The following is a 24,851-nucleotide window of genomic DNA, read 5'->3' on the forward strand; positions in this document are numbered from 1 at the left end:
TTGAAAAAAAATTAATAGTGACACAGCTTTAAGCAGAGACTGTTTATCTTTTTATGTTTAACATTCAGCACAGTGCTTGGCATGTGCAAGATCTCTAATATTTGCATATACTTAGGAAATAAGTATCTCATCTTTGCTTAATAAAAGTGTTCTGTGGCCATTAGCAACGTAAAATAAGCTATTTTAAGCAAAGGATATGTTATAAATAGTGAGAAAGAAATAAAAAGCCTACAAAGTGTGATTTTCAGGTAAAAAAAGTTTAAAAAGAACATTCAAAAAGTAATGGTACATGTTTTGGTATTTTTTCTTTTGCATAGGTAATACATTCACAGTATATATAAAATTCTTAAAGTACATAAATACATGTAGTGAAATTTCTTCCCCCCTTTTACCAGTAATCTTTCCCTGGAGACAACTGGTGTTATTAATTCTTACATGTCTTTTTTAGAAATACACAAATAAAATGTTTTTATTATTTTCCCTTTTTATTACATATGATATGTTATATATATGTCATATGCCTATTTCTATGCTTTGTTTTTCTAAATATATGTTAGAGATAGTTTCATATTGGTACGTAAAAGAACATCTCCGTTTTTTTTATGGCTGCATTATATTTATTATATGAATGTATCATAATTGATTTTACCAGTCTTTTATTAGTGGATACTTAAGTTGTTTCCAAACTTTTTTTACTATTAACAGTGCAACAAAGAATTTCCTTGTTTACACATCATTTTACATTTGTATGAATTTATCCGTAGGTTAAATTCCTAGAAGTAGGATTGCTAAATCAAGGGATATTTGCATTTGCAAGTTTGTAGATTTTGCCAAATTGCCCTCCAATAAAGTTCAAGTAGTTGATACTTCTACCAACAATGTATAAGAGATTTTATATGTTATAAACTCTTGGATATTATTGATAATGTTTAAAAAATTTTTTATGTGCTACATGAGTGCTAAAACTCTTGACAAATGAGGTTTATGTGGACAAGGATAAAGTATTTAATTTTCATCAGGAATAAAAGCTAAGGTTTATTATAAACGATGCTCTAAATATAATGATTCAGTATAGTTTGGTGGTTAGAGTACTGGGCATTCTTAAGAAGAAATCTGAAATTTAACAGAGGCACTATCTTGGTCATGTTTTAAAACCTTATATTGTTACATCTGAAGTGTTTAAGTTTTGGATGCAGTAATGCAAGAAAAACATGATGGAGTTGGAAAGGATAACTAAAATAGTTAAGAGGATTACGTGGCTGCGATGTAAGTATTCCTGTTTGGAACAACAAGTGACAATGAATGGGGGTAGAATATGAAAACTAAATTTTGTAAAATGATGAAAAAAATGAATGTGGCACACAGTAACTTTTTTATCAACATGTCTCAGAATTTTAGAATTTAGGAGTAAATGGACATTCAAAAGAAGCAAGTGGCCACTGCTCGTGCCAAAACAAATTCAAGATGGATCAGCTGTAGGAGAATACATTATTTTCATACTCTTGATGGGAGAAGACCTTTCTAAGATTATACAAAATCCAGAATTCATAAAGAAAAAGATTGGCAGGTTTGGCTACAACCCATAAACTATTAAAAGATAATCGTTGATTGAGATAAATATTTGCAAAACAAATGATAGCACAAAATATATAATTTACAAAGAACCTTTAAAAAAAAATAAAGGATAAACACACCAGTAGAAAAATGGAGAATGTGTACAAAAGAAATACCAGTAGTCAATAAATGTAAATTGTTAAATTTCTCTAGTAATCAAGACATCATATTTTATACATTTCATTAAATAAAATGCAAAGCTTGACAAAATCCAGTGTTGAGGGTATAGAAAAATAGACTTTGTCTTACACTCATTGTGAAAAGCAGTTTGGTCCAATATATATCAAACTAAAATAAACCTCTTGTCCGTTTTAAATGGTCTCTAATAGACTTGTAGTAGACTTATTTATATACTTTTAATATATATTGTTTAAGTATACTATTGACTCAGTAAACTTCATCTCATTTCTTTCCAGAATTAGAGACATGTTCATGTCTATGACTAGGACATTATTTGGGCTCAACAATACTTGCAAACTGTAAACCTAAGATACCTTTGCACTTTTTTTGTGTAAGATTAGATTACAATATATAGTTGTAGGTTTCAGATGAGGAACATTTAATATGGTTTTCTAGTTGTTGGATATATTAAACTATTGAACTCAGTGAAAGTTTGATCATTTCTAAATACACGAATGTTTCTTGAAGTTCTCATTTTAAATTCTAAGCTTATTTAAAAACAAAACAACAAAACATTGCTAGCAATACCATTATTAAGAAATAACCTGGTATTTAAAGTGGTATTTAAAGCATTTATTTAAAGTGCATTAAACTGAATGAACATTGAAAATTAGGCTGAATTTTGAAAATATTTTCTACCAGTAAGAATTATAGAATGAAAGCCTTTAAAAATAAGTGAGTGTAATTTTATCAATCAGAACTCAGCTGAGTAGAGCCCTGTATGATACATGTTATAGAATAACCTATTCTAATTGGGTTTTGAGAGAAGAGACGGATGGTACATCTACTAAAAGTTTTTTTTGAGTTGAATTGCAAAAATTGATTGAATTTATTTACCTGCATGTTAGCCAAGCAGTTTATTGAAGTTCTGAAAACACTGAAGAATGTTATCGAAAAGGTTCAGTACTCAGTGATATTTCACTGTTACTCTAGCCAGTTTGGTGTGGTTTGTTGTTGTAGATAACTGTTTTAGAACCTTTGGAGAGAAAAGTCACCATAGCCTTTCCTTTCCTTTTTCTTTTCCATCTTTCTTCAAACAAAAAGAGAAGTATAAATCAAAATAAGTGGTCTTGTCAGGCAGATTTTTTTATTTCTTAGTTCAGAGTGGAAAGAAATTCTATGAAATTATATAGATAGCATAGCAAAATAATCAACACTATGGAGTTTGGAACCAGACCTCAATTCTAATTCCGTAAACTTCTTAGCTATATATAATCTTTGATCTTCAATTTCTTAATTTATAAAATGAAAACAATTGTTTATAGGGCCGTACTCTGTAACAGGAAACTGTTTTGAGTAATCTTAATACTTTTGAAGGGAGGACAGAAACTCAGAGAATGTTAGTTAGCCTTTTTAAGTCTCAGTTTTGTGATTTATAAAATGGAATTAATAATCCCTTCCTCATGGAGTGCTTGGATAATTAAATGAGATATACAAATACAGTGCCTGGCATACACAGGCCCACAGTAATTGTGATTATTATTACTATTTATGCAGTCATGTGATGTCTGTTGATGGAATTATATAGCCTGTGTGGACTTATTCTGTACTGTAAGGGAAGGTAAATCTGCTAACTTGGTGAGTTAGATAAAGCATTTTGCTTTGAAAGGTCATTAGTAGAAGGCAGGCACAGGGTGCACTCGGTGAAGTGTGACAGTGGAATGCCAAAAAAAATTGGGGTTTGAAGTAACAGCCCCCTTTATCCAAGCAGAAAACAGAGTCTGACGCAAGCAGTGCTTTCTAAATGGCTCTCAGTGGAACAACCTACCAGGAAAATTTTCCATCTAGAGTCCTGGTAATTAACCCAAATGAGACCAAACTGCTGGAAAACCCAAGAGCAATGGAAAATAAGAAGGGCATCCTGTATTGAATGGGTTAAGACTGTATTGTACTTTAGTTTAGAAACGAGTTTTGGCGGTTGGAAAAAGTTAAAGTAATTAATTCTGCAGTAAACTTTAGATTAAATTTATTGAGGGAAAATCTCATTCTTTATCGAATATCTGTAATTCTGGATCTAAGGTCTAGATTTTGACCAACTGTTACTATCCAATCCTGATAGAAATTCTAGCAGTATAGTTTAGACCTTGAGAAACTCATAGAGTAAGTAAAAAAACACTCCAAGAAATAATGATTTTTGACTATAAAACTTGGGGAGGGGGTCTAGTTTTTATTGGACCTTTTATCTTTGCTCCTACCGTTTATCATGTTGGTTCCATTTATGTTTTGCAGCTTACAACCCACAACCTAATAGCTAAAATTTTAGACTAATCAGTTAAATTGAGGCAGTATTTAGTACTCGTTGGGTGCCAGGCAGTGTGCTAAGTGCTAGGAATATAGAGACAGGTAAGAAAGATATTGTGCTTGTCCTCAAGGCATTCGTAGCCTTGATATCAGTTGATGATGATAATCGTAGCTAACATTTATAGGGCACTTACAATTTGCTCTGAAACTGTTTAAGTGTTTTATGTATATAAACTCAACCCTCACAAGGGCTTTAATGCAGATACTATTATTATTTCATTTTACAGTTGAAGACCCTAAGGCACAAAAATTCAAGTAACTTGCCTAAGGTGGGATGGCAGTACTGGAATTTGAATGTAGGCTCTCTGGTTCCGCTGTGTCAGACAGAGACCCTGAGTTACTTATGTATTGGTCAGATTTTACTTATTAAAATTGTGCCTTTTAAAGCCTATTTTTTTAAACCTTAAAACACAACTTAAAATATAAATTCACTAAATATTAGTTATTTGTGGTTAATATTAAAAACACAAATTTGTTTATTGATCATTTTGTGGTTAATATTAAAAACACAAATTTGTTTATTGATGCTCAAATGCTTTAAAATTTGACATGAAATTCCCACAGTAATACCATTTATAAACTTGATTAGAGTTCTTTAAACGTTTTAAACCATACTTACAAATTTAATATATCTGATTTCCTCAAGTGCTTCAAACTTTTAATAAATAAAATTTATGATAAGGCTTTAAATAAGTCAGATAGTCTCCTAAGAATTTTAAACATTTTTTAAAAAGCATACACAAATGAGCATGTGGTTATAAAAATTACTATACCTGTATAAACATGACATATAAAAATATTCCTATTATTTCTTTGCCCAATGAAAATGGGCAGAATTACCATTTCAAACCTACTATAGTGTTATGTGTTGGAGCTATAGGACTGGGTCAACAACTGCCAAGTCTTGTTTCATTGGTCTAAATGCCTCTATAGTGATGGGACTGTTCATACCTGTGCCTCTTTTTGTACGTCGTACTTACCTAATTTTTGACTGTAGTCCTTTAACTACTTTAGACATGACAGGAGTCTACAGACTCTACCCAGATTGCATCTTAACTCTCTGATTTACATTGATCGAACTTTGTCCAGTAATCATACAAATTAATTTGGGTCGATATATAACATTTTAAATAATATTGGAAATTCATGTGCACCAGGACCATTTCTAGCACAAGCAGTACTTTCATGTGAATTAAGAGAAAACTGCCCCTTTAGGTAGATGAATTACAAAAAGGCCCCAGGTCAAGACTCAAGGTTCAGCTAGCTAAGTCTGGCTGGATTTTAACTTCTACTTGCCCTCTTCACCACAGGTACCCTATAGCTCATACGATTTCTCCCCTTTTGAATACCATTAAGAGTCATGAATTTTCACAGAATTAATGGCCAAATGCCTTTTGACTCTCCAGACTGGTCCTTTCTAGACTTTCTGGCAAAAACAAGGTGTTCCAATCCCATCTTGATTCTTTTCCTAGACTAGAATCAGCTATTTTGCATGCAGCCAATAGCTTTTGTTGCAAAATAGTATTAGAGTCTATTAAACATATTAGAGATTCAGTTACACGATACATTGTTCTGTTGGATTACTGATAGTGCTTTTAGGTGACAAAACTCTAAAAGATCTATTTTGAATGGGTCATGGTGCTTCCAGTTTAATTCTAACTTTATTAAATTCTTAAAGTAGTCTAAACAAAAAGATTTTCCATCTATTTCTGTTATGTTTTGAGTCATCAGCTTGTTTTCCTTTGGTTTATATACAGTATTTACTTACTTCGATATATGCTGTCAGCCATACTGTGATCACATTAGCATTGTCCAAACTTGGTGATGTAATTGGTTGTGCACCTGATTAGGTTCTGATCCCTCAGCGAGGCTTCTTGGTCACTCTGTAATCATGTGTTCAGTAGGGAAGACGTTTGATCAGCCCCCAGGTGCTGCGTCACCTTTTCCTTGCCTGCAGTCTCCTGCTTTCACTCTGGATGCCCCAGGTCCGTGCTGCTTTGTGCCCACTTCCCTGTGTCTGCTGCTTCCCTTTCTTTGTTTTTTTTTTTTGTTTGTTTTTTATCCTCCAAAACCCTAATTTCACTGGAACATGGTTCTCTCTCTCTCTCTCTCTCTCTCTCTCTCTCTCTTTTTCTAGTACTTTTAGTACTTTATCAAATAGTTTTCCATTAAAAAAAAAAACTGGTAGGGAAATAAAAGCAGGCAAATCAAACACTTTTCTCTCCTTTAGATTTTCTTTAAACCTGGAATGAAGTTGCCTTGGTGGAATGGGTATTCATGGGGTTCCACTATATAATGTTTCATTCCTTAAACTGAGTAGTAGGTACATGGATGTTTTAGTTCTCTGCTGTTTGTCGTATCTGAAATATTTTGTAAACAAATATTTTATTGTTCTTGTCTAATGACTCTTGATTTTGGAGGGGTGGGAAAAGGTGGATCATTAGCTTTAACAGACAAATGGCATAAACATGTATGACTCAGGTTGTTTAGTCAACATTACTCTAAAAAGACCTATTAAGTGCCTCCCATGTTCTAGAGAATGTTTAGGCATGATGGAAACAGTGTCACTAAGATAATGTCCCTACCTTCATGCATTCTGAAAGTGGGGAGCAGACTGAGTACATAAATATGAAATATAATGTCAGATACTAATAAATGTTACATATAGCACAGAAAGAAGACATTATTGACTGGGGCAGGAAAGGGCTATTTTAGGTAGGATGGTCAGGGAAGGCTCATGAGTATGACATTTGAGCAGAGACCTAATTGAAATGGGGGTGTAAGTAACATGAAAATCTACGGAAGAGCAATCCACAAATGGGAACAGAAAGAGTGAAAGACCCTTAGGAGTATGTTTGGCATATTAAAAGAACAGCAAGATGTGTGTAGAGAAGAGAAACCCAGGCCAGGAATGATGAGAGAGGATGTCACAAAGATCGGCAGGGATCAGTAAGGACTTGCAGATCATGGTAAGGGGTTTGTTTTTACTCTAGGTATGTTGCAGAGTTTTCAGAAGGGTTTGATCAGGGAAGTGACAGAATTTTAGTGTTCTTTTTAAAAAATCACTTTAGCTGTTTGCAAAGAATTTATTATGGAGAGCAAGAGTAAGACAGAAAGACCAGTTAGTAGGCTGTTGTTGCTATTCAGGTGAGAAATAATGGTGGCTTGGACCAAGAGGGTAGAGTTGGGGTTGATGAGAAAAGTTCAAATTTTGGATTTTTTTCAGAGGATTAGAAGTAAGAAAGAGAAAAGTTAAAGATGAGGCCTAGGTTTTTGGCTTGAGCAGCTGGATGAGTGTTGATTCATCCTTCCCTCCACTAAAGGACGAACAGATTTAGCGAGAGAAATGAAGTTTGATATACTTAATAGATAGTCTAGTAGAGGATGTTAAGTAAGCAACTGGATATATAAATCTGGAATTCAGGGTCGTGATCTGGATGGAGATATAAATAGGGATCATCAGCATGTAGATGATTCTTAAAACTTTGAGACAAAATGAGATCTTGATTCAAATGAGTATGTATAAATAGAGAAGAGAAGAGATCCAACAATGAAGATCAAGAGTACTACCTTTTAGAGGCAAGGGGAACGAATGGAACCAGCAAAAGAAATGAGATGGAAGGGCCATTAACGAATGGAGAAAAACCAGAAAGTGTTGTGGAAGCAAAGTAAAGAGATTGTTTAAGATGAGGGCTAGGAATTGATCATTGGCTTTAGCCAGTGAGAGGTCTTTGGAGAGCTTTACAAGAGTGATTTCATTGGACAAGCGTAATTGGGAGCATGTTGGAGAAGATGGAAGATGAGGAAATAGAGATAGTGACTAGAGACAGTTCTTCCAAGGGTTTTGCTGTGCGGAGAAGCAGCAAAAGGGAGGAGAGGCGATCTGGAGCAGTCTTTTGGTTATGAAGATGGGAAATAGTTTGGTGATAAGATTCATCCGTTAGAGGAGAGCCAGTGATGGGGTGGGGAGGCAGTCTACCACATAGAACTCTGGGCTTGCTCTGAATTCTGTGGAGGTGGAGCTTGTAGTCAGGGAAGGGCATTTTTACCAGGAGCAATTATCAGACGATACGCAAAAGAGCCGAACTTTGGAACAACTGAAATTTCTAACCTAGAGGAATTAAATGCATTGCTGTATAGCCATATTTATTAGATATCCATAGATGGGACTGTTATATAGCCACTAAAAAAATCATAAGGTTCTTTATTATTATGGAAAGATTTTTTCAAGATTTAAGTACAAAAGGAGGATTGTGTGTGTGTGCGTGTGTGTGAGAATATGTATTACACACACTTTGGCAGAGAAAAATATCCAAAAGGAAGGATTATGGGTGACTTTTAATTTCTTCGTTAAGACTTTTTTTTCCGAATTACTTCATTTTTTCTTTACAATAAGTATATGTTTTTTACATCTTTTTGAAAAAGTCATTTGGAATATGTCAATGAGCTCATCAATGTTAACCATAAAATATTTCTATATTTTGATTTCGTTAGCCATTTTATTTCAGATTTTTGTTTATTTCTCGCTGTCCTCTTTTTCTGTCACCTGTTGGACAGACCGAATATTCCCCTAGTTTGAGAGTTGTACATTCTATTTTTATTCTTTTGATAGTTGTCCTTAACCCTTAATTGATAATATTCATACTTATATTTGTTTGTTTAAACCTTCAAATGTATGTATCCTCACATTGCACTTCAGAAAAAGATGACTATTTTAGATGCTCTCACCTTCCTCCCTACCTGTCCCCCCAAAAAAGTGCTTTGATTTTTTTAAAAGAATTTTAGTTCTGGAATTGCTGTGGATTTACTTTTTTTTTGTTTTATTTTGTACCTTGTTTAGATGAGAGTAAACTTAATAAGTTATTTGTTCTTGCCATTTTTATAGTGTATTCCAGAATATGTATTTCCTCTCTCTAGAATACTCCTAGGAAGGCCTTTGTGAGATAAGATTTCTGAGATCTTGATGCCTGAAATATATTTATTTTACTCTTGTGTTTAAGTGATAATTTAAGTTGGCATACATTTTAAGTTTGAAGTTTTTTCTTCATACTTTTGAAAATACTGCTCATTGGTTTCTTAGGACCAAAGTTGCGTTTTAGAATTCTAGAGTCAATCTGATTCTTGTTTTTCCTTTGTAAATGATTTACATTTCCTATAAATTTTTTTCTTTTTGTTATTCTTTTGTTTCATTATACTGTGCCTACTTGTCAATCCGCCCCCTTTCCTATTCCTTTTTATGAGTCCTTTTAATCTGAGGTCTTACATATGGGAAACCTCAGTTATTATCTCTTCAAACATTTTCTCCCCCTATTATTTCCCCCTCTCTTTCCTCTGGGCCTCCTATACATAGTTATATTGACTTCCACTTCAGTTCTCTATCTTTTATGGTTTCTTCATATTTTCCATCTTTTTATCCCTTCCTAATGTCTTCTAGGAGAGTTCTCAACCTGATCTTCTGCTACTCAGTGCAGCTATTGGGTTATTTCAGCTCTTAAAATTCTTATACTGCTAACTCTAGTTCTTATTTTAAAACTTCTTGTTCTTGCCTCATGTTTCCAGTTACAGTGTCTTATCTCTTCGAAGATATTTACTACTTTATTCTTTTCATACTGATCCATTAACTTGAATTTGGCTGATATAGATGGTTTGATTTTATTTTTTTCTATAGCAGTTGTGCCCTTAAGGAAAGTTCATCTTTCTCTATGAGTTCATTTGCCATGGCGTATTAGCCATCTCATCTGCTGATGGCTTCCTGGACTTCTAAGCAAAACATAGGCACTAGCTTGCACCCCTGAGAGTTTTCTCTGGCAATTGTCATCACCTTACTTTGAATGTGAAGGTGGGCAGGTAGAGGAAGGTACATTTAGTGCTTTGCAGTGGCGTGTACCTATTTTTAACTGTTCCCTAGCTCAGCCCACTTGAATATACCACCCTAATACCGCTGTTAATGCCCACTGTGCTATGATCATGGGGGCAAAGAAAGCATGAGCAATATGGAGAAAGAAAAAGACACACCTAAAGAAACCTTTCCCCTACACAGCCTCCTCCATGGCACCTGCTCTGGGCCTGCATGGGCCTCTGCTCCCAGTTGAACCCTGACTGTCTTCTGTTCCCTGAGGTTTTTCTCATAGCTTTTATGTTAGTTTGCCAGTTTCATTAACCCATCTCTGGACTCTCCAAGATTAAGCTGGGAGCCCACTCTGGTTTGCCATCTTGTCAGAACCATGTATAACATTTTTTAAAATCGGTAACAGAGGTTAAAAAAATAAGGATGAAAGAATATAAACCTTCCTTGTCTTTTTTAAATGATGACTAATTCTATAGCAAGAAACAGATATTATAGATATGATATATTTCACTTTTAGTATTTTCATTTGAATACTTATTTTCAAGCATTGGATTTTTTAAAACCAATCGACAAATATTTAATGACTATTTTCCATGTGTTTTAAGCTTTGGGAATAAAATACAAAACGAGGCAGATGAACATTTTTGCCTTTGTGGGCTTTCTTTCTAGTGGGATGGAAAATAAATACACAAGATAAAAATTTAAAATACGTACTATTTCTTAGTAAGTTATATTTAACCCGGGTTGTGGTTTAGCCAGTCAAATAAGATGAGGTGAGAAGGGCCAGGGAATTGAGGATCCAATTTAAATATTTGACAGTGGAATGAGTTAGAACTAGATTGGGAGAGAAAAGGAGATGTAAGTAAGGGTAGAAAAAATGGATTGAAAGTGAGCCAGCGGATTGTTGAAATTGGGGTACTAATGGGAGTGAGCTAGAAAGATTGGAGAAATGTTTAGAATTGTGGTAAAGGGAGAGGTTGCAGTAATTGTGAATGACAAGGTCAAGGTAGTGGACATGGAAGAAGGTGACTAAGTTAGTATGGAAAATAAGAACATTAGAAGAGAGACTTCTCGTTTGTGTTCCTGATAGGGTAATAGGGAACAGATTTACCCTCCGTCCTTAAACAAGTAGAAGGCTGTACAAAGTATAGTAAGTCCTCATTTAACATCATTGATAGTTTCTGTGATTTTAAACAATGTGACATATAATGAAACCAGTTTTACCACAGGCTAATTGATGTAAACAAGATTAAGTTCCTTGTGGCATTTCATCAGCATTATAACAAAACAACATTAAACCAAACAATGTTATGCGAGGACTTGCTGTATATTGAAACAAGTTTTCACACAATGGACAATGGGCAATGCAGGAAAATGATCCTTGAGAGAAGATGAGCCCTACGATTTCCCTAGCTTATTATTCACTGGAGGCTGTAGTACAAGGATGGGCAACGTAAACAGCCTAGAATTCAGAATATTGGAGAAAAGAGAGCGCCAGAGATCTTTAGAGTGTTCTTCTGAATCTGCAGCTGAATGAGTGCTATTGAATGCATGTGTGTAAGATAACCACTAGAGGCTGTCGGAAAATAAGGGATGGTTTTGGCGTCCTGGGCTTCTTATGGTGACTGCCAAAGAGGGCATGATGAAATTAGTCCGGATGGTCCCAAGGCAAACAATGATGGAGGTTGTGGGTATTGAAGGAGAGAAAGGGGAGTGGTCTAGCCAGAAACACAAAGAGTCCTGTGGTTTCCACTTGACCTCAAAGATGGAGGAAGCCTGTAAGGGGATTGCCTTACTCCAAGTCTTGCAATTACCTCTTGACTCCTACCAGTGGAGGCATGGAGTCCTGTGTAGAATTGGATTTATCACTGCTAATCATCTAAGAATCATGTTAAATCTTATTCTTTTTTCTGTGGACTTTTCCCTCCTGAAGAATATACCTCTGTAGTTTCAAATGGTTTCATGTAACAACATGTGTTTTCCAACAAATTTATGAAAAAATATCTGTTCCTTTAAATAAGAATTGCTTCTATGTGTGTGTATGTATATATAAGTAGTTAAATATATATATATATATTAGTGTGTGTATATATTAGTAGTAATTTCAGCCTAAGATGAGATAATTTTCTAGTAAAGGAGACTTTCAAGGCCAAATTAGAACTCTTTAAGATTGGAGAGAGTATTTTACTCATATCTATGTTCCTAGGCCCAAATACATAGAATGTACTCAGTAAAGATTTGTTGAACGAATGTATTTTTTGAATAAAATGTGACATTCTGAGTGATTGAAGATTTCATACGTTTTCTGTCATGGGTGCTGATGCAGCCAAGATTCTGACTTCTCTGTATATGAATAGACTCGTGAAACTGCAGCATCCCCTATTAATTGGACATGCTAGTCTGGGTTTGATTTGCAGCTGTTGATTTTAAATTCTTATATTAGGAATGATAGGGAATAATTAACTCACAACTGCATACATGTCAGGTTAGTGGCTTACGGTAAGAGAACAGAACTCTTTCAAGAGACTCATATCCTAAGATTTCATTTATGTTTTGAATAAGTAATAGATTCACATTCACATTTTTCAAAATTTAAAATGCTCAGCCATGTAAAGTGATCTCCCTCCATATTCGTCTGCAGGTCACCTGGCTGTTTAGTTTTCCTCTCGGGGCAACCACCATATGACCTAAAAAGATGAGGTGACCTTTAATTAGATTATGGATCAGGTTAGGAAATAATAATAGTCGGATGTGCTTAGTAGTCAGTCATAATTGTATAGTAAGCATTGTGCTGAATATTTTACATTTAATTTCTTTAATCTTCATAACAATCCTTTGAGGAAGATTCTATGATACTTGGTCTTTTGTGCTCAGATCTGTTCTTCATCCGTCTCCCCCACCCCTTGTCAGCTGATGACCTTACTTTGTTTTTTTTGCAAATTTTCTTTTTAAGGTGAAGTGTCCCTCTCTTGTGATCTGGATGCAGTAGTATGTTGGAACTGGTTCCTACCTTGCTTTAAAGACCAATTGTAGGCATGTCTTCCCAACCCTATGTTCAATGGCATCATGTTACTTAGAGTCAGTCATAGTAGGGATATTTACACCATGGAAATCGGCAAATGCTACAAACCAGGGCAGTTTTTTTTCCAGAGAGCCGATTGTTAAAACATTTACCAGTGCCCCACTGTCTAGATTCTCTCCCCTCTTACTTTTAGTTGGTTCATTAAACAACAAAGTTATATGAAGTATGGAATTTTTAAAAAAATTACATATATATATATCCCTTACATATGTTATTTTGAAAAAACATTTGCAGTCATTTGACATAACTATTTAAAAGTTTTGATTACGAGAATGTTTAAAAGTGCTGAAGAGTTAAAAGACTAGTAAAACGAATGTTCATTTACCTTTCTCCTTGATTTGATAACTCTTTTTTTTTCCCTGAGCCATTTCAAAGTAATTTGCAGACATCATGACACTTCACCATGAAATGCTCAGCATACTTCTCCTATGTAATCCTAATTCCATTATCACGAAGAAATGTATAATTCCCCCAAATCATTTACTACCCCAGTCCATATTCAGGTTTTCCTAATTGTCAGTTTCCCAACATGTCATTTATAGTTGTTTTTTTTTTCTGACAAGGATTCAGTCAAGGCTTGTGCATTGCATTTGAGTTTGTCACTCTTAAAATAGAATAACCATCCCTTTGTTTTTTCATGGCAATGAGTGTTTTCTGTTTTTTTCTCTAAGTTCCAAATATATGCAAAAGTAGAGAAAATAGGCAATGAATCATGATATAACCATCGCTGATTCAATTATCAGCATTTTGCCATTTTCTAGAGTATTTTAAAACAAACTTATTTATTTATATTTTTAGGTGAGGCAACCCTTGGTTGACCTCATAGATTGCAAGGACCTTGTCAGTTTACAATCCCTTATTTTTTATTTTTTAAACCTACAGCACCTGAAACAAATTTAAGACATTGTGTTATTGCACCACTTTGTAACTCTCTTAAAAAAAGACATTTTCTTATGTAACCAAATTGGTGTTATAGTAACAGTAAACAAAATTTATAATGACACTGAGTTTTTAAAGAAACCAGGCTATTTCTTTGGTAGTGTCCTATTTTTGGGTTTCTATGATTATTTTCTCATATCATTAAAATAACTTTCCTCTTATATTTCCTATATGCTGGAAGTTATATCCAAACTCTCGATTAAACACTTTTGGAAAAATACTTCATGGAGAATGGCATTACTTCAGAGAGCATTACATCAGGTGGCACATAAAGCCTGGTTGTCCGCTATTAATGATGTTAATTTGATCACAATCAAGGTGGTGACTGCAGTTGTCTTGATTGTAAAGATGTTTTCTCCTTTACGCATGTAATCTGTGGAGCTGTACTTTGGCACTGCATGAATATCCTTTTCTCCATCAACCTTTTGCCTAATGGTTTTGGCAGCCATTACTGTTCTTTCCCTGAGTCAATTTATTTCAATAGGCATTGGAAAATAGTAGTGGGAAATAGTATGGTCATTCTTCTTAAGTAGGACCAAGTCATTTTCTTTGAGTGTAGATTCATTGGTTGGTGTTTTCTGCAATAATATGTGATACTATGATATATACAGCTTCTCTAAATTTTCCAAATCTTCTCTAAATTTGAGGTTTCTTTTTAAGCGGAATAAACAACACAAAACATTTCAAAGCAATACTAGCGCATACTTCTTCTAAATTTTTTCTCACTTTTCATAATTCGCTTGCCCACTGCTAATTCTGTATCAGTTCTTTAGGGTTTTTTTTTTGTTTGTTTTTTCAAGCAACTTGCTTTTACTGATTCTTTTTAGAGGATTCATCAGTTTTCATAAAAACAATTCTTTTTATTCTCATCAGTTTTTGTAGTATTTCAGTTATCTAATGAATGGCAGCATCAAGTAGAGATGTCATAAATAGGTTTAGGAACAAAAATAACCAATTCTTAGTAAACATTCTACTTGATCCATGGGAGTATGCAGAGTACTAGATAGTAGCCTACTAACCTTAAGCATTTAGTGTGCTGAGGGCCTCACTCATTGTGTTCTAGGGGGCAAATGGAGTGTGTCAGCAAATCAGCACATTGTTACATGGAGGTCACTTAGGAGAGAGTCTACCAAGCAAGATTCTTAGTTCCTTGACCATAAAGACTAGTCTTATTTGTGTTTTTGTTGTAATCGCTAGTGTTTAAGTACAGTGCACATTAGCATATGGTGAGTGCTCAGTAAAAATATTTGTTGAATGAATCCGTGACCAGCACCAGAGGTGACCATACTGACCTTAAGCGAATTCTGATCTTAAACATAGTAATCCTCACAATATCTTTGCAAATGTCAGGGTTGGTATGATCATTGCATATAATTTATTCTTTCATTGGTTTTTCCTCTTCTCTTTCCCCAGTCTTTGAGTCTTTCTCTGCTCTGTGCCAACTTCCTTCAATTTATTGCATATTGCAAACTACCTGTGTTTATTATCATTCCAGTTTCCTGGCAAAGATGCAAAAAATGTTTAACAGTTTTGCTGCAGTGGCGCTTTGCACAGAGATGAGATTCCTAGGAAAATACAAAGTAGTTCCTTAGTTCTCTATTCTAGAGCTTTATCAATCCTAGGAACTGAAGTCTTCTGTTTCTTCACAGAGGAAATATGACAAAGGCAGTGGCTGTACAAGCTTCCTTCATGGGCCGCCCTCGCCACTGCCACATCCAGTAAGCGGGAGCAACTACTTCTGGAGGTGAGAGGGGAGGGAGGACAATCTCCATAACCCATTTGATCCACCTGGCTTCAAAATTTTGGTTTTGAGAAAGAGTAATTTACAGAGTTGCTATACTGAAGAACTTGAAAACAAAATAAGCCTACATAGAAGAGAATGCTTAGGTGATAAAAATTATGCTCTTTGATAGAAGCCTATACTTTAAAAGAAGCTACTTATAGCTAAATAATCCCAATGATTCCAAGATCCCATTTCTTTAGATATTGAAAGGTATCAGACATATACATATGAGATGATTTTTAACTTCCAGCAGCAGGAGAAAGTTCATCAGTAATAGAATCATTATCCTTTATTGGTTACTTACTGTGTGCCAGGCACTGTGTTAAATTCTGGATTTTTTCATTCAATTTTCATAGTGAACTTATGATTTATTTCTCTTTCACAGATGATTAAAGTAAAAGACCAGGAGAAGGTAAATGACTTGTCCTTGGTCACACAGCTACTATGTAGCAAAAACTAAAGATCCAAACCCAGACCTAATTTTAGTGTAAGACCTAAAGCATTGACAGTCGTATTCTCAAGGGCTCCATCACGTATATTTGAACTCTAAAAGCTGACTTTTGTTGAAGGATTAGTGTGACCAGGGATGACCTAGATCTTCTGAATGTTACATCAGGAACCAGGACGATGTTTTCTTATCAGGCAGTTGTGGTACCTTCTCCCAGAAACTTAAGACATGCTGTCATTTTGAGGGATTTGTCCCTCAGTAAAAAGGATGGTCTGTTTCTGAAGATCTTTACATAATAAGCAAATGGATGTTGAGTTCTTTTGAACACTCATTCATTCAGTAACCTAAATTTGTATGTTTTTTACTTAACAAGCCATCATATTTGAATACTGAGCCTCAGTTTTCAGACTGAATTCATGTTGTATGCTTAAGACAATAAAAATTCTTTGAAGATATTCTCAAGCTCAACAGGAAGGAGCACAGGGTTTGATTTCTACTTGTTTTTCAAACTGGCTTCATCCGAGGACAGACTCTATTGTAACTTTCTAGAATTTGGTGCCAATAGGAGTTAAAATAATAAAATCAGTACAATTAAATTAGGAAATGAGAGTCTTTTATGTACAAGGCCTTAGCTTAGGTAAAAATTGGTCACTCTTCTGGGAAACAGTTGCTAAAATTACAGTCAACCGGCAGTCACTGATTGGCCTCTTTTATTGCATTGTGTCCCAGGAAGAAAAACAATCTCTTAATGTGACAAGAGCTTGCAAAAATAATATCATTTTTTCCCAATCTTTATCCCCTTTCATATTTTCTTATTATTAATTTGAGATATCAGCATTTATTGAGAATATTATATACCAGGCACTGTGCCAGCTTCCGAGGCCTTAGATAAGAAAGAGAGCTCTTGTCTTCAAGGATTTCACAGTGTAGTAGAGGAGAGAAAACATTACAATACAAAATAATAAATGCTTCGATGGAGCTAGTGAAGGCTTTGTGGAAACACAGAGACAGGGCAACCAAACCCGGCCAGCACGGGTGAGGTTAGGATGCCTTCCAGGGTGAGAGGCTATTTGAATCGCATCGTTGAGGAAAAATAAGGATAAAGGAGCCAGGGACAGGAAGGTGTTCTTGGCAAAGGGAACCATGAAATAGCATATCTAGATTGGGGAATGGTAAAAAGTGTGCAATGGCACGGAATGAGCAAAGATGTGAAAGATGAAGCTAGAGGAGTTAGGGCTCGTGTCATGACAGGCATCGTAGGCCATACTGAAGCATCTGAACTATCCTAAATGTAATGGGAGGCCATTAAAGAATTTTAAGCAGGGAAATAACATGTTCAGATTTGCTTTTCAGAAAGATTATTATGACATCGTTGAGATGGCTTTGAAGAGATTACGTTCAAATTAGAAAAATAGAAGGTATTTTAGTCCAGAAGAGAAATGAGGACTTGTAACTAAGGTGAGCTGGTCATGGGGATGGAGAATATGAGAGAGATTCAATAGATATTAAGGAGGTAGTCTTAAATTTAGCCCTTAACACAGTGTTTGGTAACTAATTTGTCATAGCAGGGTGCACCTAGAAAAGGAGGAATCTAAGATGACTCCCACAAGTTCACATTTGATATATAGTGGTGCCGTTAGTCAGCGAGAGGGATGAAAGTGGAGGATGAGGTTTGGTAAAGAAGATGATAGATTTAGTTTTGGATATGTGGAGTTTGAGATGCTTGTAGGACAAGTGACTCTTCAAGTGACCAAGTGGGCAACTGGGATATTTTTGTATCTGAAGTTTAGGAAAGATTGGACTGGGGATGGCACTAGTCTATAGATTGGAGAGTTTTCAGTCTATGTGTTAATGTCTACTTCTATTACAGTTACCTAATGAGTACATAGTGAAAAGATTTACCATAAAGCTAATTAAGTTAAGTGCTTCGTATGCCTTGGGCTTTGGGAAGGGCCTTGGCAAATGTGTATACATGGTTATGTTTTTGTAAAATTTGCAAAATCCAGATATTTTAACTACAGTTGGTCCAGATTGCTCTCTTGCTACCTTGGCTTACCCTCTCTCACTCTTCTTGTGTCTGGTGATATCGGAGTGGCCCCAGGCATTTTGGGGACTCCATTTGTGGGAAAGTCGAGCTGGGGAAATATTTAGTTTGGGTTTTCAGTCACTTCAATGTATAGTTATTGCTAGCCACCCCAGTGTGAGAATGACATTGAGAAATACTCCTGCCCAGTGTACTAACTCACCTGGCATCATGACATGCAAAGGTGCAGGACAAGCATTGTGTTGAGATACAGGTGTGTCCTAACATGCCTGGAATCATGGAAATAGAAGAGAATGACTTTTTGAAGCCAGATTGGTTGATAGAAAAACTTTGCAGTCATCTGATTCTATCTTAGCCTGAATGGCAGCCTGATACAAAGGCTTGGTGCAGGGAAGTTTATTTGGAATAGGAGTCCAGGGAGCAGGTGTTCGGGACGAGGGAAGTGAAATGGGAAGGAAGGAAAGAAAATTCTGGGTTGTGAAAGTGCTTTGGATACAACTACAGGCAGCAGGTGTTCTGCCTACCTCAGGCCTTTTGAGGAGCCGTATGAAATGCTCTCAGAACTACCTGCTTGTGCAAAAGTGGGAAGCATCCCTCCATGGGCATGAAGTCTTCTTCGTTTCTGGATTGCATATGCATAACTACAGAGTGGGTTTCAGGAGAAGTCTCGAGGCAGAAGTGAAAAGCACAGTGAACTGTCCCGTGAGCTGGAAGCCTGCTTGCAGTGATGGCACAGGCAGGAACCCAGTCCAAGCCTGTGTGGGACTGGTCTCTGGCAGCGGAAGGTGCAAGCCCAGGGGCCTAGAGGATTTTGAGGTTGTACTTAGAGCCATCTAATGTTGGCAGAAATTTTATTCTCCTTCATTCCTAGTCAAATTAAACATTTTCCCTTGTTAGGATTATTTACAGTAATACAGTAAACAGTTATAAATCTATATTCTTTTCTTTTTTTTATAAGAATCACACAAAGTAGACTATATCAGAGTTACTCTGTAGGACACAAACTTATAACAGTATTTTAAATTTCAGTCAACATACTACTGTTAGCTGTTTTTTTTCCAGAATTTTTTTATATACATACAATTTATACAAGTGTGATTGTACTATATTTAATACTCCAGTTTTTTTCTTAATGTATTTTGGGTAACTTTTCATAAAAATGTATATAGATCTTTGATTTGCTTTATAAAAGCTGCATATCCATTGTATAGATTTATTAGAATTAACCAGACTTCTACTGATGGGCATTTAGGTGGTAATTTTTTTTTTTCTCCTAGAAATAGAAAAATTTTTTTCTTTCATTTTCTACACATTTTAGAATTTGCTACACATTCCTAAGAGATACTGGGAGTGAGGGAAAAAGGTAGATGGTGAGTGAATCAGAAGGAATCGTGATAGAATTTATAATGCAGAATGGTTTGTTTATTCGATTGCATCTTTTCTCTTTAACAACAGTGAAGTGCTTAAGGTTTCTGGGGCTACGAAACAAAAGTAAAATGCTAGGACTGTTATCTCAGGACAGTGAGGAAAACCTCAAAATATTTACATCCCTTTAATTTTTTTCAAGTTTGTTTGCAGAAAATTCACAGATGGGGTAAATACATTGGTTAAGAATTTGAACTGTATGACTTTTAATTTTCTCTTCAGCTCCAGGGCTCAGTGACTTTGGATAATTTTGATTGTCCTTTTCACTCATCTCACATGATTATTAACTGTATAATAATATATTAGCAATTCCACCTCCTCATTCCAACTTGAGGTCATCAGGACAGGCTTTGTGAAAAGAGGAGCGTTGCATGAGAAAAGGAGATAAGTCCTTCTTTTAACAAAACCAGCCCTTAGTTGCCCCCTAGGCAGGTTTAAAAAGAACCGATGACCTCACTCCTCTCCTTAAAATGTGTGCCTCAAAAGTACATGTGCTGTGTAGTTTGATCACATTGTCTAGACTTAAGTAATTTTTGTTCATTGTGAATATCACAATAGGAGCATGTTTTTATGTCTGACTTTGTATAATTACCAATTTTGTCTACTTGCATTATAGAAATCATCCAAGAAAATAGTTTAGTTGAAATCAAGGGCTTTGGACAGAAAACAAAGTTCTGAATGATAATTGATCCAAAAACTAAGACATGAGGAAGGAACAGAAGAGCAAATCATAAAATTAAAACACTGATATTTGGCCTTAGCAGCAGAACTGTGTTTCTCTATGAAAAAATCTATTATTGGATATGCTGGACTGTTGCTAATCTGTTGGACTATTACCTCACTAGGATAGTCAGTCTTCCATCCTTAGGAAGTCTGCAAGTCTAAAGGAACGACAGAAATAGACTCATTGGTTCCAAAATAAACCCCACATTTCTATAGAAGAACTACCTGTCTCTTGGGAAAGATGGTTCCCATCATCTCGGCCTGAAAGCCATCTTTTGTCTTAGCCATGTTTTCCATTGCTGATCATTCACTTAGGAAAACATTCCAGTGAGTGTACAGTGAGTGTTACAGACCACCAAAAAAGATGAAGTGGAGATGCCCAGCGTGCCTCACTATTTATAAGAAAATATTTCCCCAAAAGATGGGAAAATCCAAGTCTTTAAATACTCTGGGAGAGACGAATAATGGAAAAAACTCTTCAGTTTCTGTTATGTTGGTTCATGAGATTTTCTCACAAATCGTTTGGATGGGCCATTAAGCAAGTCACATAATGACTGGAATCTTCTATGAATTGCCTCGCTTGGGTTTCTGGCTAAGGTATCTGACAGCAAGACGGAAGAATGAGCAAAGACAGAACTAGCTGGTGGTGGTGTGGGAATGTGAGGCCATCCGCTTTTTGTGGCCTGGACTTTTAACGTCAGATCTGGGCGAGGGGACCAAAAGGCTGTCTTTAATAGGATAGGCCACTTGGATGGATTGAAGTAAATGATTTGGCCTCTTTTAAATTCAACCACAGTTTAGTCTAGGTAAATTTTTTGTTGTTGTTCCAAACAATTACTTTACTTGGCTATTTCTATGAGGAAGTTCATTGAGTGGATCTCTCTGGCACAGCATAAATGTATTAGTTTGTCTTCATAGATAGTCATTCATTGTCTTGGGTTTGGGAAGGTGAAAATGTAGTCTAAGCCTAATTTTCTTTTGGTATCTGCTTTCTAAATCCCTTTGTGTTGTGGGTCCTGAGTCTGTCAGTCATGGTTCAAAAGCAGAACCAGTAGAAGACAGACAAATGAACTCACACAAACGCAACATTTATTAAGGGATTTATTATAAGGAAAAGGCTTATGTATGTAATTGTAATGAAGTCCAAAGTCAGTAGGGCAGGCCATCGGGAAGGGAAGGTCACACACAGGCTGGAACCCCAGAGGCACAGTCTGCAGTTGTCAGGTGCAACTCCTCTTTCTCAGAAAGCCTTCACCCTACTTTTAAGGCCTTGTAGCTGATTAAGTCTGTCCCACCCAGTCTATCACCCTTAGTTAAAGTTAACTCATTAGGGGCTTTAATTGCACCTGCAAAATCCCTTCATAGCAGCACCTAGATTAGTTTAATTACAAGGAACTCATACCTGTCCAAGTTGACACATCAAAAATCCATCACAGTGTGAGAAGCCAAACGATCTGCCTGGAAAAGGGTAAAACTGCCACAAAAGTGCCTCTGTAGACATTTATTAAATCAAGGCCGGGGTCTCTGCTGCTCTCCTGAAGAAGTCCTGTCCGAGTGTTCACAGTTATGTAACAACTTGCTGTGTGTCCCAACCAGGGAAGCCTGGTTAGCTCATCTTGTCAGGCTTGGGCCCCGTTCTTGAGTTTTCAAACTGGCATGTAAAATGGGTTTTTGTTGACTGAAGAATGTTCTCCTATTGCCATTTTGTGAGCTTTTTAATATTCATATTTGTTTAAACTTAAAAGTTAAAGCTAGGAGCCACTGAAAGTAGAAAAGTAAGCTCTTAGTTCACCAGGGAAGCTATTATAATTATCTCTTTTGGGGGCAGGAGGGGAAGTATATGTGATCCTCGGGGTAACCGAAGTGTGGTATGATGATGGTATACATGTCAATATCCTGGTTGTGATATTGTGCTATAGGTGTGTAAGATGTTACTGTTGAGAAATGGTACAAGTATGTGGGATCTTGGGTAAAAATATACTAGATCTTTACTGTTATTTCTTATAACTGCATGTGAATGTACAGTTATCTCAAAATAAGAATTCTAATTTAAAAATTATCCATTTTGTAAAGCAGAGAATCTTTATAAGGCGAACAATTATTTTCTAATTTATCTTTTTAAAAAATTATGATTTCCTAAGGAGGTAGACATCTGTATATATATATTAGTGCTGTGCTGGGAATAAGTGCATATTCAAAGTATATTTGATGATTGGAAGAAAGTATGCCTGGGAAAATTGTAAGTGACAGTTGAGTATAGTTTTTAATATAAAAATGTTTTATAAAAATCAAGGTTAAATTCTTAGATGAAATGTTGGGCATATTGTACATGATAGTCTTTACTCTGTGATGATAGCAACTGAGAGAAGATATGGTTAAAATACTGCCAGACAAGATATAAAATATAAGTCCAGAGGGAACACCTAAAAATGTGCAAGAGGCAGTTTTAGAACAAATGAAAGATCATATTAGCCCAGAAAATTATATAGGTAATAGAAATATGTTCATAGGATTTGGGTAGGTTTGTGGATTCACTCATCCAATAAATATTTGCCTGCCTGCAATGTGCCAAGCAGGTATCTGTACCATTAGTATTTTAGGAACTTTCCTAATATGTAAATGTTGATGTCTTTGAAGGCAGCTGTACCTTCCTCAAATCTCCAATGATGAATCCGAGAAGCGCACGGATTGGATTTTGTCAGTGTATAATAGTTCTGATCATATTTCATGAGATGTTTTTATGGAGAAGTGAAATTCAACCTGTCAACAAGAATTAAGTAATAATATTTAAAAGATCTCTACAAACATAATTCTCTTTTAAACATTAATAATCTTAAAAAATGTGACTTGAAATTTTTTTCTCTTTTTTTAGGTATTTCTATTGTAGAAACAAAGGATAAGAAACTCCAGTTAGGAGTGGGAAGGTGGGACCAAACTCAGTTTAAATGTTAAGAACAGGTATTCATAGCAGATAGAAGCAAGCCTGGGGCAGTAGAGAAGTTGCCTCTAGGCACAGCTTAGGGCAGGGTGCTGGTAAACCTGGCTTGTGTGCTCAGACTCCTGGGGGCTTCTTGCACTGTGCCCAGGACTCTGTAGTTGCCTTCGCCTTCGGGAGAGGCATCGGTTTTACATCTCCTTAAAAAAAAAAAAAAAAATCATTTAGAGGCTGAGCGTCTCAGTGAGTAGCTACCTCCTTACCTTAGGAATGTGAGTGGCCAATGAACTGTAGGCTTTTCCCTGAAAGCTATTGTAATCTAAGAAATTTAGGGTTCTATCTCCAAAATGATCCTGTTAAGAAATATTATCTGCATCAAATGAATCCCTACCTTCACTAAAAAATAATTATTTAGAAACCACAATACCATATTTCACTGCAATAAACCTCCTGGCAGATGTGTCCTAGCTGGGGATGAGGTGAGTTGATGGCCGAGATGACCCCCACGTGCCTGGAGCGGAGGAGCTGTCTTGCTAGGGGGATTTTGGGCAGCCACTTACTGTTGGCCATTGCAATTTTTGGAAGTAGTAAACCTTTTAGTAAAAGAGGGCTTTTGTCTCCCAGAATAGCAACTGTTATCATCACTTAAAACCAGTGAGTGCTATATAAAGCAAGTACTTCTCTATATATACTCATGTATTGTTTATATAGGACTATTTTAAGATCTGTGTCACATTTTTCTGGTGTATTTTATGGTGGGAAAATTCAATTGGAAAAAATGTACTTAGCTCTGGTGGGGATGGTAAGGTAAAATAAGTACTTAAAAAAAAAGCCATGAAGTTTGTTGTTTTCATTTTGGCTTTAAACAGTAGAGAAATAGTAAGGTGATAGCTCCCTAAATTGCATTGTATTGCTTCTCCTTAAGCAAATGTAACAGTTGTACTCAGGTTATAATACTAGAACTATCGCTATATTAGTCAGTAGAAGATCTGTAAGGCCTGTATAAGAACTCACCCACATATTCATTACAAAAAATCTGTGGGGACTTTATGTGTTTGTGTAATGGGGCTTATAATTCAGAGTTTATTTTTATTTTTATTGTGCAGCTGTTGAATTGAGAAGGAAATGGGTAGGGAAAGGACCTATCTTCTATTAGGAGTAATGTGGGTGTAGAGCCCTCAGCACTCCCAGAGCCCAGGTGTAGCTGTCGAGGGCAGTCCCAGCGGGTTGGGTTAGGGCAGTGAGTGGGAGGGCTGGCGCACTGTGATTCTTGATGCTTTTCCTGAGAGGCTCCTTCCTGTATGTCCTGTGGGGATGAGCAAAACCATGGAGGTTACAATTGGAGAAAATCAAGTCGTTTGATTGGCTAGACAATAAAACCATGGAGCCCGAAGGATGGAAGGGAGGTGTGGTTGGGCCACAGATTCTGATGGCCTTCGATTCCTACTTTAAGTTTTCTCCTTATTCAGTTGTTGCTGGGAAATGCGCACTTTGAGTGATTGAGTATGGTGTGGTTTAGTAAGTCTTAC

The 24,851-nt window shown here is 36.0% G+C and overlaps 1 protein-coding gene across 6 annotated transcripts in view; it reads left to right on the top strand.

Annotated features, from left to right (window-relative positions):
• Window positions 1-24,851, top strand: part of CNNM2 (cyclin and CBS domain divalent metal cation transport mediator 2) — a 128,235-nt gene that overhangs the window by 61,340 nt on the left and 42,044 nt on the right. The window contains exon 2 of one of the 6 annotated variants that reach the window (XR_001598038.2): window positions 15,614-15,708. The exons of the other annotated variants lie outside the window; for them this stretch is intronic. The gene's annotated coding sequence lies outside the window, so the exon portion shown is untranslated. The remainder of the gene's footprint in view (window positions 1-15,613; window positions 15,709-24,851) is intronic. 6 annotated transcript variants of the gene reach the window in all.

Source organism: Rousettus aegyptiacus, unplaced genomic scaffold, assembly GCF_014176215.1.
Source record: "Rousettus aegyptiacus isolate mRouAeg1 unplaced genomic scaffold, mRouAeg1.p scaffold_m13_p_6, whole genome shotgun sequence".
Taxonomy (NCBI): Eukaryota; Metazoa; Chordata; class Mammalia; order Chiroptera; family Pteropodidae; genus Rousettus; species Rousettus aegyptiacus.